Raw genomic sequence first — 16,765 nt, forward strand, 5'->3', positions numbered from 1 at the left:
ACTGCCAAGAAGCCTGAACAATGGGCTCCTGCCCCTCACGGACCTGGAGCTGGGGGAGGAAGTGGAAAGGCACTGGCTTGGATGGAGAAAAGCCCCTAAGAAGGAGTCCCCAGTGGAGGTGTCAGGACAGGCATGCAGATGTGGAAAGAGCGTGACGGGCAGGGGCCGGAGTCCGCAGCTCAGCTCTCCCGAGGCTGCCCTGTGACGCCTTCTGGGTGAGGCCTTTGTAGTTGTCCGTCGCAGGACCTGAAGGGTTCCATGAAGGATTTGGGGCTGGATCCAGTTCCCAAGGCCAGGAGGGCAAACAGGGGATGCAGGAGCAGGTGGGGCTGGGGTCTGGGGCTGGCGACTGATGGGGGTCCTGCTGGATGGTGGTGGGTGTTGGGGTGGGCCTGGCTTAGAAGGAAAGGGTTTGGTGCCATGCAAAGACCATCCAGGTCCTAAACACAGGGAGCAGGGACGGCATTAATGAGTTTACACCCTCCATGTGAAGGAAGATGTCCAGGAGAGCCCAGAGTAGAAGTAAAACGCGGGGAAACGCATGGCCATGCTGAATCTCATCTTACACGTTTCCTCAATTGTGGAGCTCCTCTCCATTCATCTGTCCATCCATCCATCTGTCCGTCCATCCACGTGTCCATCCGTCCATCCGTCCATTCCTATCCCCAAGGAACACAGAGCCCCTGCTCTGAGCCGGTGCCGCTCTGCAAGCTGAGATGTTTGCTGACCCCCGCCTTGAGTACACACTGCACCATCTTTGTCGTTTCCAACTGTCTCCCTACACAGTTAGTTTCAAGCCACGGTCAGGGCCGTGGAAAAGTCCATGTTCTGGTGTTTTCACAGGTGCAGGTGCTTTGGCCTTCAGTCACGGATTCCACCAATGGCACAGGTGCCCTTTGCTTAGACGGACAGGGACGCTGGACACGTGCCCCTCAGAAGGACACAGAGCAGCCTTGATCTCACCGTGGCCCCAGACGTCCCGGCTGCACAGCCCTGCTGACCTTAGCGCCTCCTGATGGGGGATCCAGCCCACACGCCCCAGGAGCGAAGCGAGAGGAAGGAGACTTCCAAGCCTGAGCTGCCGCTGTGATGTTAATATTATGCCACTGACATGCCAGAGAAGCCAAAAACCCACGCAATGAACTAACAGTGGATTGACATTTTCCGTTTTAAATTTTGTCTTAAAAAGTTTCAGAAGTGAATGCAAAGTCTCATAATTGAAAAATATTATGAAAATATGGAGAATGTGGTGTGTTTTATTTTTGTTTATCCATTTGCTACCATAGCAATCCTGCTTTCCCTCCATCTTCACATGTGTTTATGTACATAGGTAAACACACGTATGACAAAATGCCGAGTTTTCACATTTAATTGGTTAATTTTCATTTCTGACCAGCGAGGGGCATGTGCTCCCTGGAGGGACTCCCTGGATTTCTCAGCACCTCTGAGCAGGCTTGGTGTGACGCTGAGGAGGAGAGGCTTCTAGAGCTTTCTAGGTAAGTGTGGAGCACATCACGATGCTCACTGTGGGTGCCCATCAGCCACATGGCGCCCAGGCCAGCCTGGCAGGCTGAGTGTTGGGTGCAGTGTGGACATGTGGTCTCGCCACCCACCCCTGATGCGCTGAGGTCTGGACCTGCGTTCCCACCACGGGTCTGTGATGAGGCCCGTGGGAAGGTCTGCTTAGCCCAGGTGCTTCCAAGAGTGGTCACGTGGCCTTGGTGGAGCCCTCGAGGACACCAGCAGGAGGGCTTGGAGCCAGGCCGCCCAGCCTGGTACACAGGGGGTCCTGTGGCGCTCCACCAGGTGAGGCTTGGGGGTGCAGGACGGAAACCCTGGCATTTGGAGGGTTGGCGGTTTAAGAGCCCTGGCTCATCAGCCACTGGAAGCTGATACCTGGAATGTGCCTGATCTTCTGGGCTGATCCCTCCTCAGTTTCGACTCTGATGCTGTTTACTGGGGGGGCAGTGCTGACCGAGAAGACGTGGTGAACACTGAACGAGCTCGTTCTCTGGAGCAAAGTTGAGCCTTCGGCTTGGCATCTTTTAGCAAAAGATTTTATGGTCACACCTCAAATAACTTTGTGTAAGAGAATGCTGAATTTTCACGTTATTGGATAATTTTCATTTTGGGCTATTGGTCCGAAACTCATGACAGAAAGATATCACTTGGCAATAGCATTGTTCATCAAGTTAGAGAGACTGATTATCTTATTTTGAATGTGGATTTAAATTCATTCATCCTGCAGGTCCCTAAATATTGGATTGTCGATTTGAAAAATTGACTACGCTTTTCCTTTATGTTACACAGATCATATTAGATGCAACGGTCTATCAATTACGGTTGCAAATGTGGTATTTGGGACTCTACGTAACACACTGTTATTATTCACAGGCATCAGGTGCTGGAAGGAGAGCAGGAAAGCTGCCCAGCGGGAGGTTCGGTGCCACCGTGTTCGTTTGGATCCTTAACTGACAGATGTGAAAACAAAGCCGCCGACGTGGATCCGACAAGCCGGGCGACTGCGCAGCTGTGGCACGGAAAGGAGCCGTGGTTTTAGCTGAGGTCGACGTTGACTTCTGCTTACAACGTTTCCCTCTTGATGAAGTTTCTCCCTCTTTATGTATCATACGACTTTAAAAATATTCCTATTTGTGATCAAACTTTCCCTGTACACGTGGGAAAGGTGTTCTGTGGGTAAACTGAGTCAGCTTTCCACAATGAGAGGGAGGAAAACGGGAGGATCCCGCCTGGCGGAGGAGCAGGCAGCCAGGCCGTGGGGGTTTGTGCCCTGTGAGCTGAGGACCGAGGTCAGGGCGGAGGGAGGCTGGCGAGGCCTGGCCCGGGACTTACACACAGGTGCGTTCCTGAAACTGGAGTCTGTGCTCCCCTTGGTGCCAGTCCTGGGGAGGCAAGGGCTTGACCCTCATTAGAGGCATGGCACCCTGGTTCTACCCGGACTCACCCAGATCTGGGAACATGATTTTGGAGTTTGTTTTTAGAAATCAAAGGGAGGATTCCTGGATTGGGCCAGAAAATCCTTGACGTTGCTGTGGGTTTCACATCTAATAGGCAAGTTGTTAAGGGGAAGACACCTCTTGTTTATCTGATGCTCTCCATGCGGACGGTTTAGGAAAGAGGATAGGATTGCATTTCAAAGGAACACCCGCAGTCCACAAAGCCTGCTGGCTCCAGCTCGTTTCCGGTCTCAGTGGGATGAGCCTCCATCCATGTTCTCAGCCGCAGTTCTGCACCTCCTGCCGTCTGCTTCTACCCGATTCAGACCCCGACCCATTTTGTGATTGGGCAAAAGTACCTCGGAAGACTCAGTACTTGTTAGCCTGATCCTGAGTTCCGTGGGGCTTAGCACTAAGTGGACGCCTAGCATCTCATCACAGACCCAGTGGCACTCCAGGAGTGCTGGCTGCCCGTGGCTCCGAGGGCGCTGATGCGATCTCCTGCCCTGGGGCCTGATTCCATGTGCCGAGGCCACACGCCTCTCCCTTGGGTCCCTTTCTGACTCTGCTCCACTCCACACTCTGTCATCTTCGCACCAGGCACCTGCTGAGCACCCACAAAGACACGGCCACCCCCTCCTAGGCATTGCACACGCTGGGGAGGGCCGCGATGGGAACGAGACTCAGCCCCCTGACCACTGAGGGTCCTGTCCTGGGGACGTTCACACTTGCGCTTCCGCACTGGTTCCTGGGGAAACCCCTGCCACCCTTCCCAGTCTCCTCCACAGGGTCCCGACCTCACGCACTCAGGGGTGGACCGTGTTCTTCGTGCCATCTTCAGGCTCACCTCTTGGCAGCTCAGAGTCCTGGTTCCCAGGCCTAGGCACTGGGACCTGTGTGGATTCCGATTGTGGAGACCACCCTGTGGACCCTACTCTATCCAGCCGAATCTCCCTGGTGCTCTCTGGCCGGAATCAACATGCTGCTTCCTCAGGTGCCCGTCTCATCCGCTCACCTGTGGCCCTCAACAGTCTCCCTCTGCTCCTGGGCCACTTTCTCCAGCACCTGTGCCCTCCAAGGCAGGAAAATTGTGTGCCTGGTCCTAGCTCCTTTATTTTCCTCTCCTGGCCCATTTTGAGGAGCAATAAACTCACACCTGAAGCTTAAATTATGACACAAAAGGTGGTATTGTAATATTTTTCATTTTAATTGCAAAATTAACGTGGAATTACAAATCTTATTAATTCACACTTATTTGGATGAACAGCCCAATAGACAGAAGTTTGAAAGTTGAGAGAATATAGATTATTTTGCAAGATATATTACCAAAGAATTTTGGAATTGGAAGATTCTTACATGAAAGGATTGTTAATGTGATTGCTTTTTAAATATTACCTATATTGGCAATTAATGATATAATATGTAATTTGGAACAACTAGTTAATTTGGTAGAATCATTTTGTCAGAATTTCTAGGAAAATAATGCTTTAAATCTTTTTAACTGATCAAAACACTTTAAAATATTTGAGAAACATCCAGCTGTGTGGAGATTGCTATCAGAAATTAGGCTCACCCAATTTTTTCTTTCCTCCATTATTCATGTGTGTGCGTGCACATGTACACACACACACACATATCGTTGTGCTCACTCTAATCTTCCAAGTACTATTAAAAACTTAAGCAGGAAGTGAATTATGTAACAGCTATTACTGTCAAACATCACACTTGTTTTGTCAGCCCTTAAAGGGCAACTATACGTCTGTGGTTATCATCCCTGCCTTCAGGCTGGGGTAAAAAATAGAAGCTTCTTAATAGAATTTCTACTTCCTCTTATTCTAACTTCACAGGTTTTTCTAAATCTCCTTAGAATGGCGGTAAGATTTCTGCCAGACCATCCACTTTTGCAAGGTAACGTTTCTTTTCAGCCACAATTCATACAATTGATTATATTGTCATTTAATGGAAAGAGGTGGTTCCTGTAATGTGCACTGGGGACCTGGATTCTTGATATAATAAATACACCTGCTGCTGTGTGCAAGGTGACCAGCTGGACGTGGCGGTTGCTGCCTGACAGCCCCACCATAGCTGCTTTCCACATCCTGCTTTGCTTCGCAGGGCAATCCTGGCCCCTTTTTATCTGTCTGAATAACTCAAAGGCAGTCCCTTCCCTCCAGAGGCCTTCCTTGATCAATTGCTTTATGATGCTAGTTTGTTTATAACAATATCACATTTCAGTGGGGAGCCAGCTGGCTACTCTTCAAATTAAGAACAGATACAGTACCTGTCTCTGCAGAGAGCAAGGAAACTGACCATTTAGATCAGCATTATTGTCCCTTTTAATTTTTAAATGACTCCTGAGATCATACGCTGCCTGCTAAGCCTTTGTTACTGGTTAATGAGCACTGTGCTGGTCAACAGAAAGCTTTGTTAACGTCCCACTCATAACTTATAAACAAATTCAGCTAGGAGAAAATTTTTGTTTAACACATGGATGCCAGATATTTGAAGAGTTCTTAGGGATTCCAAACTGGAAACACTTGTTGTGGTTAATGTGAATATCAAATCTGGAGTGACAATTAGCGTTGGACAACGCTCTAAAAGTGGGCTTGGCAAGTCCCCGTGACTCTCTGCCAGCGCATTTTTCATGGATGGCAGCAAATTACTCCCCTGCTCTTCCATTCATCTTCCTCAATTGCTGACCCTGATGGATTCCAGCCCTTCTGTGTCTGTAGCGTCTTTCTGATGAAAAGGTACACGTTGTGCATAGACTGTCTGACTGATGTGTAAGCTGGTCTGATGTTTGTTAATCACAATTAAAAAAAGGGAACTCTATTAATTGGTGGTAAACTCTTGGACAGACAGTGATAATCTGAGAAACATAGTTCCTGAAATTCCAGTCATATCCTACTCGTCTACACTTCTGCCTTTGCTCGGCTGTATTCTCTGTGAGTCACCCTGCTTCAGGTAGCATCTTCGTGTCTAGTGCAATCAGGGCGGGGCCTATGGTTTTTGGTAGAACTGGGCCTTTACCCAGCCTCTAAGGGCCCAGTCTTTAAGCTGTTTTGGTTAAAGGCTGGGCCAGCGCACAGAAAGCTAAGGTGCTGCCTATACACCACGGCTTAATGAGACCTAAATGCTCATGTATACCCCAGCATCTGTCTTAGCCTGCCTAGTGACAGAATTTCACTGCTGTAGGTAAAATCACTCCAGAAGACCCTATTTGAAAACACAACGATTAATTAGCGGGAGTGATACATTCACTCATTGGTATCTATCAGTTCATTAGAGCGAAGCCACCCTTAGATAGTGAGATGTTGCAGGCTGGTGTTGCTACAGCTGTATGATGATTAAGGTAAAATATATAAGCTTATGTCCATTGTTTTCTTAAGATTAAAAAGTACAATGTGTCATTTACAAATGGTGTTTGACTGTAATAGGGTAGTAGAGACCCCAAATGATCATGGCCTACTTAAATTAGATTTTTTTTTCTCATGAGAAGTCTGGAGACAAGCAGTTCAAGGCTGATGTGGTAAGTCCACGACATCCAAGGCTCCTTTTATCTCTTGGTCCCGCCATCCTGAATGCCTCCTTGTTTTCTCTCCCCGAAGTTGCCCTGTGGTCACAGGATGGTTGCTGACTTCTAGCCATTGTTTTCACATTCCAGGTCAGAAGAAGAAAGATGTAGAGAAAGGCAAAGGGGGCACAAAATTCAAGTTCCTTTTTGGGAAACTTCACTCTATCACTGCAAATTACATATTTTTGGAAATTCCTAGGTGAGAGACAGGCTGGAAATAAAGGCGATAGGCTGGGCATATCGCCACTCTAAAGGAAATCAGGGAAAAAGCAGGGAATAGGAATGTTGGCCAAGGAACTAGCATTTCCTATCACAACAGAGGAGTGCAAATTAGCGGAGGGACTCTGGTAATGTGTATTCTGCTTGGGGGAACTGTCACCTGGGGGAGAAGAAGCTGACGTGGTCTATTCAAGTTGGATGCAAAGAGACCAATGCCAGAGTTCGTGCTTTAGCTGGGAAAGTAGCCCTGCTGTCTGTCCACAGGAGTCTTGGAGGACTTCCCCCTCTTCACGCGGCAGGACCCAGGAGAGGCGTGCCAGCCTCAGCTCAGCCTGCTGCCGGCTGAAAACTTCAAAAGAACATCAGGATCAGCTTCTCATGGCATTTGAAAAGATTTGAGATTCATTCTCACCCTACGTAGACCTGAGCCACTCTTGTTACAATTACGGGTTTTGTTTCCCGTATAACCTTGCTTTCTAATTCTTAGCATTTTGGAATAAGTCCTCTTATCGGTGACCATCCCTGCAGTTTCTAAATTCACTTGTAAAATGTATGTCCGACAAGGAGGAAAGAAGAACTGAGCTGCAGGGGGCTTGGCCAACCCATTCTGTGGCTCGGATATTTTCTCTCACACACCAGCCTCACTTCAGATGGGATCAGCAAATGGTTATGTCACGCCTCAGAAGTGTGATACTGTTCGCGACTCACAGAAGCAACAAATGCTTGTTCATGAATGCAGGGAATCTATCGCCTTTCTTCATTTTAAATAAAAATGATGAATCAGGATTTTCAAAAAGGCAGATACTTTCAACTGTCTACACTGGGAGCTCACCTTATTACCCTCCTAGACCATCTACACTGGGAGCTCACTTACTCCCCATCCCAGCTGTCTACACTGGGAGCTCACCTTAATATCCATCTCATCTGTCTACACCAGGGAACTCATCTTCTTACCCATATCAGTCAACACTGGGAGTTTCCTAGTTTACTTACTACTCATCTGGATTGTCTACACCTTATTCCTTATCATGATTGTCTACACTGGATAATCCACTTACTCATCATCTTGATTTTCTACACTGGGGAGTTGGCCTTACTCCCCATCTGGACTGTGCACACGGCAGGGCTCACTCTACCCTCCCTCTGGACTGTCCACACTAGGGGCTGGCCTCACTCTTCAGTAATGCACCTGACACAGAGGGGGCGGTGCCCGTAACAGTGGTAGTCACTCTGAAGTGGGAACTGGCTCCCCCACAGTGCAAATGCCTCTCGAGCTCCCAGGCAGTCCCCAGGCTCCCCCATGAGTGGGTGAGTGGTGAGGGCGGAGGGGGGAGTCACAGCAGCCCTTGGGGACCATACAGTTTGGAATCTGGGAGACCAGCAGGTACTGCAGAGGTGCGGCTGGAGCCTGGGGGCTGAGGAGAGAGAGGAGACTGGACGACGTGTTTCGAGTATTCATGGTCAGCTTTGGGGGCTGCTTACCCTTCCCTCTTCTGAGAACAGGGCTGGCCTCTGGTCTGGGAAAGGAGCTGGCCTGTGGTCTGGCTGGAGGCGGGGGTGCCCGTGCTAGGACGGTTGTGCTATTTCTGTGAATGGTGTCCCTTTGCTGGGACCTGCCCCTGCCTCCAGCTGTGAAACCTGAAGAGAGCAGACCCGTTTGTCAAGATGTCAGATGACCCGAGCGTCCCTTCCGCCTTGGGGACCAGCACCAGGGATGTCTGATAATCTTCAAAATGTGTGTTTGGCTTCCCCCTCCGAGCTAAACAAACTTTGGTTTCCCTTCCCTCTGGTCAATAGATCGTGCTTTATAGCACATCACATGATTAGAAAGAGAGAGAAACATTAGTGCAAGAGCCCTCTGTGTGGCCTCATAAAGTATTAATGGATTCAGAGAGGAAACGTGAAATCAACATCCCCTCGCATGCACCAGCTTGTGCTGGGTCTGGCTTCGGCGGTGGTGAGGCCACGCGTGCTCAGAGCCTCGGCCGGGCCTGCTCCGGGGAGGATCCTGCAGGAAAGGCTGGAGTCACTGCCAGTCCAGAAAATGCTGTGTGGTGTGTGGTGTGTGTGATGTGTGGTGTGTGGTGTGGTGTGTGGGTAGTGTATGGTGTGGTGTGTGGGTGATGTGTGGTGTGCTGTGTGGTGTGTGCTGTGTGCTGTGTGCTGTGTGGTGTGTGGTGTGTGGTGTGTGGTATGTGCTTTGTACTGTGTGGTGTGTGGTGTGTGCTGTGTGGTGTGTGCTGTGTGGTGTGTGCTGTGTGCTGTGTGGTGTGCTTTGTGGTGTGGTGTGTGCTGTGTGGTGTGTGGTGTGTGCTGTGTGCTGTGCTGTGTGCTGTGTGGTGTGGTGTGCTGTGTGGTGTGTGCTGTGTGCTGTGTGGTGTGCTGTGTGGTGTGCTGTGTGGTGTGTGGTGTGTGCTGTGTGCTGTGTGGTGTGCTGTGTGGTGTGCTGTGTGGTGTGTGGTGTGTGGTGTGTGCTGTGTGGTGTGTGGTGTGTGGTGTGTGGTGTGTGCTGTGTGCTGTGTGGTGTGTGGTGTGTGCTTTGTACTGTGTGGTGTGTGCTGTGCGGTGTGTGCTGTGTGCTGTGTGGTGTGTGGTGTGTGCTGTGTGGTGTGTGGTGTGTGCTGTGATCTCATACTCCAATGAGAGGCGGAAGAGGGCGGACGGGCAATGCCCGTGGGTCCCGGCGTGCAGCGGAGCGTGTGCCTGGGAATCACGACCTTGAACCTCACTTGGGGCTCCCTGCAGCCTCCTCCACTGAGGCCCGGAAACACCCGGGTGTGGTTCCCTCGGACCCAGCCTGCTCCGCAGACGCTCCCTGGCTTCCCTCTGTCCTCGCGGCCGCCCCGGGCCAAGTGCTGCCAGGGTTCGAGAATTCCCGGGTGGACAAGCGCATGGACCCCAAGCCCCCTCCTTGCAAATTCCACTCGTGGGTCTCACCGCCAAGGCCACGCCATGTCCTTCCCAGCCCCTGCCCAGCCCCTGCCCAGCCCCAGGCGCCCTGCCCAGCCCCTGCCCAGCCCCTGCCCAGCCCCAGGCGCCCTGCCCAGCCCCTGCCCAGCCCCTGCCCAGCCCCAGGCGCCCTGCCCAGCCCCTGCCCAGCCCCTGCCCAGCCCCAGGCGCCCTGTCCAGCCCCTGCCCAGCCCTTGCCCAGCCCCAGGCGCCCTGCAGCCTCCCTAGGGCCTGCGCTTCAGGACGGGTGCGCTTCTGACCTGCAACAGGCGCAGCGGGTCTGGAAAGACCCGAAGGTGACTTTCAAACAGTTTCGGGAGGGCGGCGCCCTGGTCGGGCACTGGGAAACCAGCTGAACCGGGAGGCAGGTGCCCCGCGTGCGGGCGGCCTGGGCTCGGGCCGGGACTGCGGGGGGTGCCGGGGAGGGAACGGCTCGCAGGGGCGCGAACCCAGGGCTGGGGGCCCTTCCTGAGTTTCAGGAGAGCCGGGCCGGGGCCCCCGCTGAGCATCTGCGCAAAGCCTGCGCCATGGCACAGGCTGGAGGCTCCGTCCGTCCCGGCCGCGGCCAACGTGCCCCTCGGGGATCGGTGGGAGATTCGGGCCGTGCGTCTCTCCCGCCCTCCCGGTTCCCTTCGGGGTTCCCCGCGTCCCGCTCTGCGGGGCTCGTCCCGTCCCTGGTGAGGCAGCCGGGCCTGGAGAGAAGGCAAAGCAGCCTCGGAAGGTCTCCTGGGAGTCGGCGGCCCCCGGAGCCCAGCCCGGCCGGGAGCCCAGAGGCGAAGCCGCAGGGACAGAGGGGCCGCTCCCAGCAGAGCAGCCCAGGCCCACCTGCCCACCGGAGGCGAAATCGTGAAGGAAATCAGGAATGCCGCAACGTAGCCAGGCCTGTGATGGGGAGGAAACACTGTGGGTTCTGAGATTTAAAAAAAAAAAACCATTTTACGCCTGTAATCCCAGCACTTTGGGAGGCTGAGGCGGGCGGATCACCTGAGGTCAGGAGTTCGCAACTAGCCTGGCCAACCTGGTGAAACCCCGTCTCTATTAAAAATACAAAAACTTAACTGGGCATGGTGGCGAGTGCCCTAATCCCAGCTACTCGGGAGGCTGAAGCAGGAGAATAGCTTGAACGCGGAGGTGGAGGTTGCAGTGAGCCGAGATGGCGCCACTGCACTCCAGCCTGGGCAACACAGTGAGACTCCGTCTCAAAAAAAGAAAAAAACACAACTCACACTCACATAAACACTCTTACACATGCACTCACATAAACACTCTTACACATGCACTCACATATGCACACACACACTCTCTCACACTCTTGGACACACACAGACCCACACTCAAACACGTGCACACACATTCACACACAGGCACACACAACCATGCATGCATGCAGACACACACACACTTGCACACACACATGCATTCTCACAAAAATCACACTTGCACATGCACTCACACATGCGCACACTCCCAAACATGCACTCATACACTCATGAGCACATGCTCATACACACACTCACACACTCGCATACACACACGTGCTCACAGACACACATGCACCCCTACACACCCATGTACATACATCCATTCACCAGGACTTACACAGAGGTGCACACACACTCACACACACCTGCACACACATTCACACATGCACTTACAACCACACACATATGCACACACATGCTCACATACACTCACTCTTATGCACTCATGCATTCATATACTAACACATACACTCAACTTACACACTCAGACACATGCAGACACAGACACATGACTCCCACAATCACAGACACACACACACTTTCACACATATGAGCATGTTCACACATGAACTCACACACATTCACACACACACACTCACATACACATGCCCTCCACAAATATGCAACACAGTCACACATACACTCACACACATCCATGCACTCACACATGCACTGCCACACACGGACTCTCACACACACACTCATACACACACACTGATGCACACACATGCACTTACACAGTAATATGCACACACATGCATTCACACACTCCCCCACACACACATGCACTCACAGGCGCGCACACACACACTCATGCACTCACATATGCACTCACACACATGGAGTTACATACACATGCACTCACACACGCTCATGCACTCACACATACATGCACGTATGCACTTACACACACTCATAGACACTCACACATGTACACACACTCACATACACACATGGATATGCACTCACATACACACATACATATGCACTCACATGCTCATGCACTCACACATACATGCACATATACACTTACACACACTCATAGACACACACATGTACACACACTCAATACACACATGGAGTTACATACACATGCACTCACACACGCTCATGCACTCACACATACATGTACATATACACTTACACACAGACACACATGTACACACACACATACACACATGGAGTTACATACACATGCACTCATGCACACTCATGCACTCACACATACATGCATGTAATTACACACACTTATAGACACATACACTCACACATTTACACACACTCACATGCACACACATGGACTTACAACTCACATGCACGTGTATGCACTCACAAACAGGCACACACTCACATGTGCTTGCACACACACAGGCACACATTTATTGTTTGGTTTTCACATGGCGCGAAGTAACTCTACGTGGATTTTTCAGGCTTCCTTTATTCTCATGGAAATACCCGTGTTGGAATCTATGTTCCTTTGGGGTTATTTTCAAGCAAGCAGTGGTGAGTGGTGGTGTCTGGTGCCAGCGGGAGGTGCAGTCATGTTTATGTGGCCCCGAGCTGCGGCCGTGGGCATTGCCCAGAGAGGTCTATGAGATGGGATGACAGGGGTGGGGGGACCCTAGAAGAAACCCTGGAGAAAATTCCCGGGGACATCGGCTGCAGCCTCCACTGCACATAGGGCCTCGGTATTGCCCCCAGAAATGCACTCTCCAGGGGACCCCCAACACGGACCCCCGAGCTGTGAAGAGGAGGAAAGACTGGAATCCGAGAGGAAGGTCCAGTGAACTGCGGTGTCAGGACACAACTCCGGACCTCTGGTGTCTATGTTCTCACAGAGACCTCCCCTTACCAACGTGCCCAGCAGGCTTTGCAGGGTCTTGAGGCAGAAACAGGAGTTTCCCAGGTGGAAGAAGAACAAAGTGTCAGAGCCGGAGTGGCCGGGTCTGAGAGTTCACAGAAGCATTGTGACCCAGCCCAGGAGCCTGGAGAGGCTCACGAGAGGGCAGGTGGGCTACACTCGCGCAGACGGCCTGGGGGGGCGTGCAGGCAGCTCTGGAGAGTGACCACAAGTCAGGGAGGAGGGCCAGGGGCTCAGCCGGGCACAGGTGCGCAGCGGAGGAGTATGTCGGCTGTCCAAGGCATCTCACTTCCGTCTCTCTCCTGATGAGGAAACCGAGGCAGAAGTGGCTGCAGAGCCTGCCAACGGTCGGCCTTTTCCTCTCCGTGTGACTGCAGCTGCGACAACTGAAGAGAGTGGCCAGGTTCTGGGAATCCCACGGGAAGAAGAGAGAAAAGGTGTCTCCAGGAGCAGCCTGAAAGTGCACAGGAAGCCGGACACATTAAGGCTACAACAGTAACTTACGTTGCTTCCTGTATACACATAGAACTAAGGCTACAACAGTAACTCATTCCTGTATACACGTAGAACATGGTATGGACCTTGGGATTTGTTAAAAATGAGAAGACATCTCTAGTTTTCTTATGCTGGGAGATTTCTCTGGCAACAAAATAGTCTTTCTTCAGCTGGAAGGGGCTGTTGTGCTAGAGTGAATCAATATTGAGCTCATTCGACCCACAGAAGCAAAGGAAGACTAACAGGGATGGTTGCATGACTTGGATTTGTATCTTTTCCAGGGGCATCATCTGTGTGTCCATTATGACATAGTTACCCCATCGTCAGCATGTGAATTTACCACATGAAGATGGGGAAACTGATGGACCTCAGGAGGAAGGACCGAGCAGGGATGCTGGTCTCCGGGCCACGTTGATAGCTGTGCCCCGTGGCTGGGCAGAAGCTTCTCTTGCTGTCTGCGGAGATGGCTTCCCTGCCACCGCACGGTGACTGATGGTGCTCGCACATTTACTGTGCAGATGGGCAGGTTATGGGCTACACCCTGTCCCAGGACATCTGGCTGAGACACCATGACTCTCTCAGTCTAGAAAGATGATTGGGAAGCACCCGTGTGAGTGAGAGTGAGTGAGCCTCATTCTTGCACAATATTACATCCAGCTTAATTTATGCAAATATAAATCACCCACAAATGTTAGCACCTCGTCACCCACGGGACATTGCTTGTGACGCACCTCGGAACGGGGTTGGCTCTCGTGTCTGCAGGGACGGTAGATCTGAAGAGAACACTCCCAGGGAGGCTCTGCAGGTCCCAGGGTGGCCTGTGACACCGATGTGAGGCTCAGCACGATGTTCCGTGGCCGTGGGAAGTGTGGAAAACCCACTCCCCACAAGTACCACGTGTGGGCTTGGCTTTCTAAGATGAGCTTCGTTTCAATGCCTTGTGATTTGCCGATGTCAACACAGCTGCTATGCGTGTGCTGGGGAGATGCAGCAGCCCCCAGGCCAATTGTCTTGCTGGCCTCGGGTTTGATGAGTGCTCTATAAACGTTAACTGAGTGGATTCTGAAAGAGGTGAGTCAGATGGAATCACAGAACATGATGATGTGGAAACATTAATAAAAATATGCCTTATTTTATAAACTTTTATTTACGAGTGTTCCCATTTTAGGAGCACTTTAAGAAAAGGATAATGCTCGTTTTTATGTAACAGTAAAATTAACAAAATCTTCATCCTCTGCTTTGCATCTGATAAGACCAGAATCTGTCCCTTCAGGGGCAGGAAGGGGCGTCCAGGAGCATCCCGGGGACGTGGTTGGAGGGAATTTGTAATAGCAGGGTGTTGGGTGGTGGAAATTTTCTCCTGAACCTGATCAGAGAGTGAAGAATTCCACTGTTACAAGATTTACAAGAAGGGGCACCTATATAAACCCAACCGGATATTCTGGGCATACTAAGTAGATTGAGGGAGGAAGGGCTAAGAGGGGCCCTGACGGTGACTCCTTCCTCTCCTGGAGAAGACACACAAATAGACTTCCCACTGAAGAAAAGTCGACGAGGCCTGTGCCCCACACATGACTCTAAATGCACTTCTCCCTCGACGCACCATGCGCCTGGACTGCCGCATGGATCAAAAGACAGAAGAGTGGCCTGGTGTCCACTGAGCTGAGGATGAGCAAAGGCAGCCCGGTTGCTGTGGTTCACAGTGTGGCGCTTGTGCTGCCGCAAACTGTGTCGTGTGGCGCACACAGCCCCATTCCATCAGAGCAGCTGAATGTTCTGATGAAGTAAAATCGAATAAGATAACGGCGTGGTCTGTGAACATCTGCTATGCTCTCTGGACTTCAGGCCTGAACTGTAGAATGAAGGAGTGGAACACCAAACCAACGCTTGCATCCTTATAACTTCCCAAATTATTCCGTTCTGTTCTACTTATGGCCAAATACTAAAACAGAAATATTTCCATTAGATGACAATTCATGAAGATCTATTTCATGAAAATCTGACTGACTGACCTTTCTATGGCAGTTACAAAACATTCATTGCTTTAGTATCCTACCAGAAATAATGGAAAAGTTTCATGTAGAACGTAACTTCCGATTCAATTTAGATCCATCTTACTGGAAAGAGTAGCTGTGTTTACGTTTGACCACGTGATAACTGATGAGTCCCTGCTTACTGAGTTCAGCATGGCCAGCTCCCCTCCGCGTGTGTACGTGGCCACGTGGACGTCTCGGAAAAAGTGAGGACAAACGACATTTCCAGGCAGGCCATTGTTCCTGCATTGATTTCAGCATAGTCCCACATTTGTGATAGTTTACAATATGATGATTAACGACACGTGTTTGTTTAAAGTACATAGAGCTTTCATATTCATTGTTTTGTTTGACCTCGCAGTCCTCTGGGGCAGGCAGGGAGGACGGAGGCCCCGTCTTACTAGGCAGAGTGCTCAGCGGGCCAGACGGGATCTGTACCTTCTGCCTCCTCCCCGATGGCCCCCTTCCTCTCCCGCCCCGCAGACACCTGCCTACTGTTCTCAATGTTTCCACTTTACTAGACAGCACAACCTTCCCACACCTCATGCGTTTTACGACTAATATCCAGCCCTGGCGGCAGCACGTTGGACCCCGTCCCGCCACGTGTCTGTGACCTGAGCCAGGCTTCCAGGTTTGGGGTCCCTATTTCCTCGTTTTCCTGTTTGTTACTATGGAAATGGGGGTATTGTGGGTAGGAGTAGCAAAAATGCATGTTCCCAAAACTCCCTAATACACACTTTTATATATAGAAGAAAAGTACACAAGAGGTGCTTTAAGTTCTTGCAAAGCAAAAAGGTGCGTATAGATGCTGGGTGGTGGCGTCATTATTAGTGATATTATTTCACTTTCTAAAGATCCAAATTACCAGAGTGTTAACTCCTTCCAACAAGGAGGACCCTCTGGTTGACAGCAAGTTGTGAGAGTTCTCATGTGACCCGAGAAGTTCAGGGATCTTTCCCTCTAGTGTCAATTATGAGGGACCCCACGATTCCTGAGTCAGCAGCACAAACGATGGCTTTGACCTCAGAGACAGACTCGATGCTCACATTCTCAGCATCCACAGTATCTCACCCCGTCTCCCAGAGACATATCTTTATTTTTATTTCGTAGTCTTTGTAAACTGTGTGATGATAATGGAAGAGGCTGGTTTTGTGCTGCTGTTAATACAAACGCACACACATGTCGAGGACCCTCAGGGACCTCCCAAGGGTGTGAGTCCTGAGGGCAGCTGCCTCAGGTGCAGGGGCCACCCGCTTCTGCCTCTTCCCGTCTCCCCTCCACTCCCACAGCCCGACCCAGCCCTCAGCTTCCCTCACTGTGGCTGCAGCAGCACCTGGCAGCCCACTGCCCCGCCCCAGCCTCTCCCTGCGAGATCTTTCAGCCATCCCCGTCCTCATCTCTAGCCCCCGTCCTCC

This window comes from Macaca nemestrina, chromosome 19 (assembly GCF_043159975.1).
Source record: "Macaca nemestrina isolate mMacNem1 chromosome 19, mMacNem.hap1, whole genome shotgun sequence".
Taxonomy (NCBI): domain Eukaryota; kingdom Metazoa; phylum Chordata; class Mammalia; order Primates; family Cercopithecidae; genus Macaca; species Macaca nemestrina.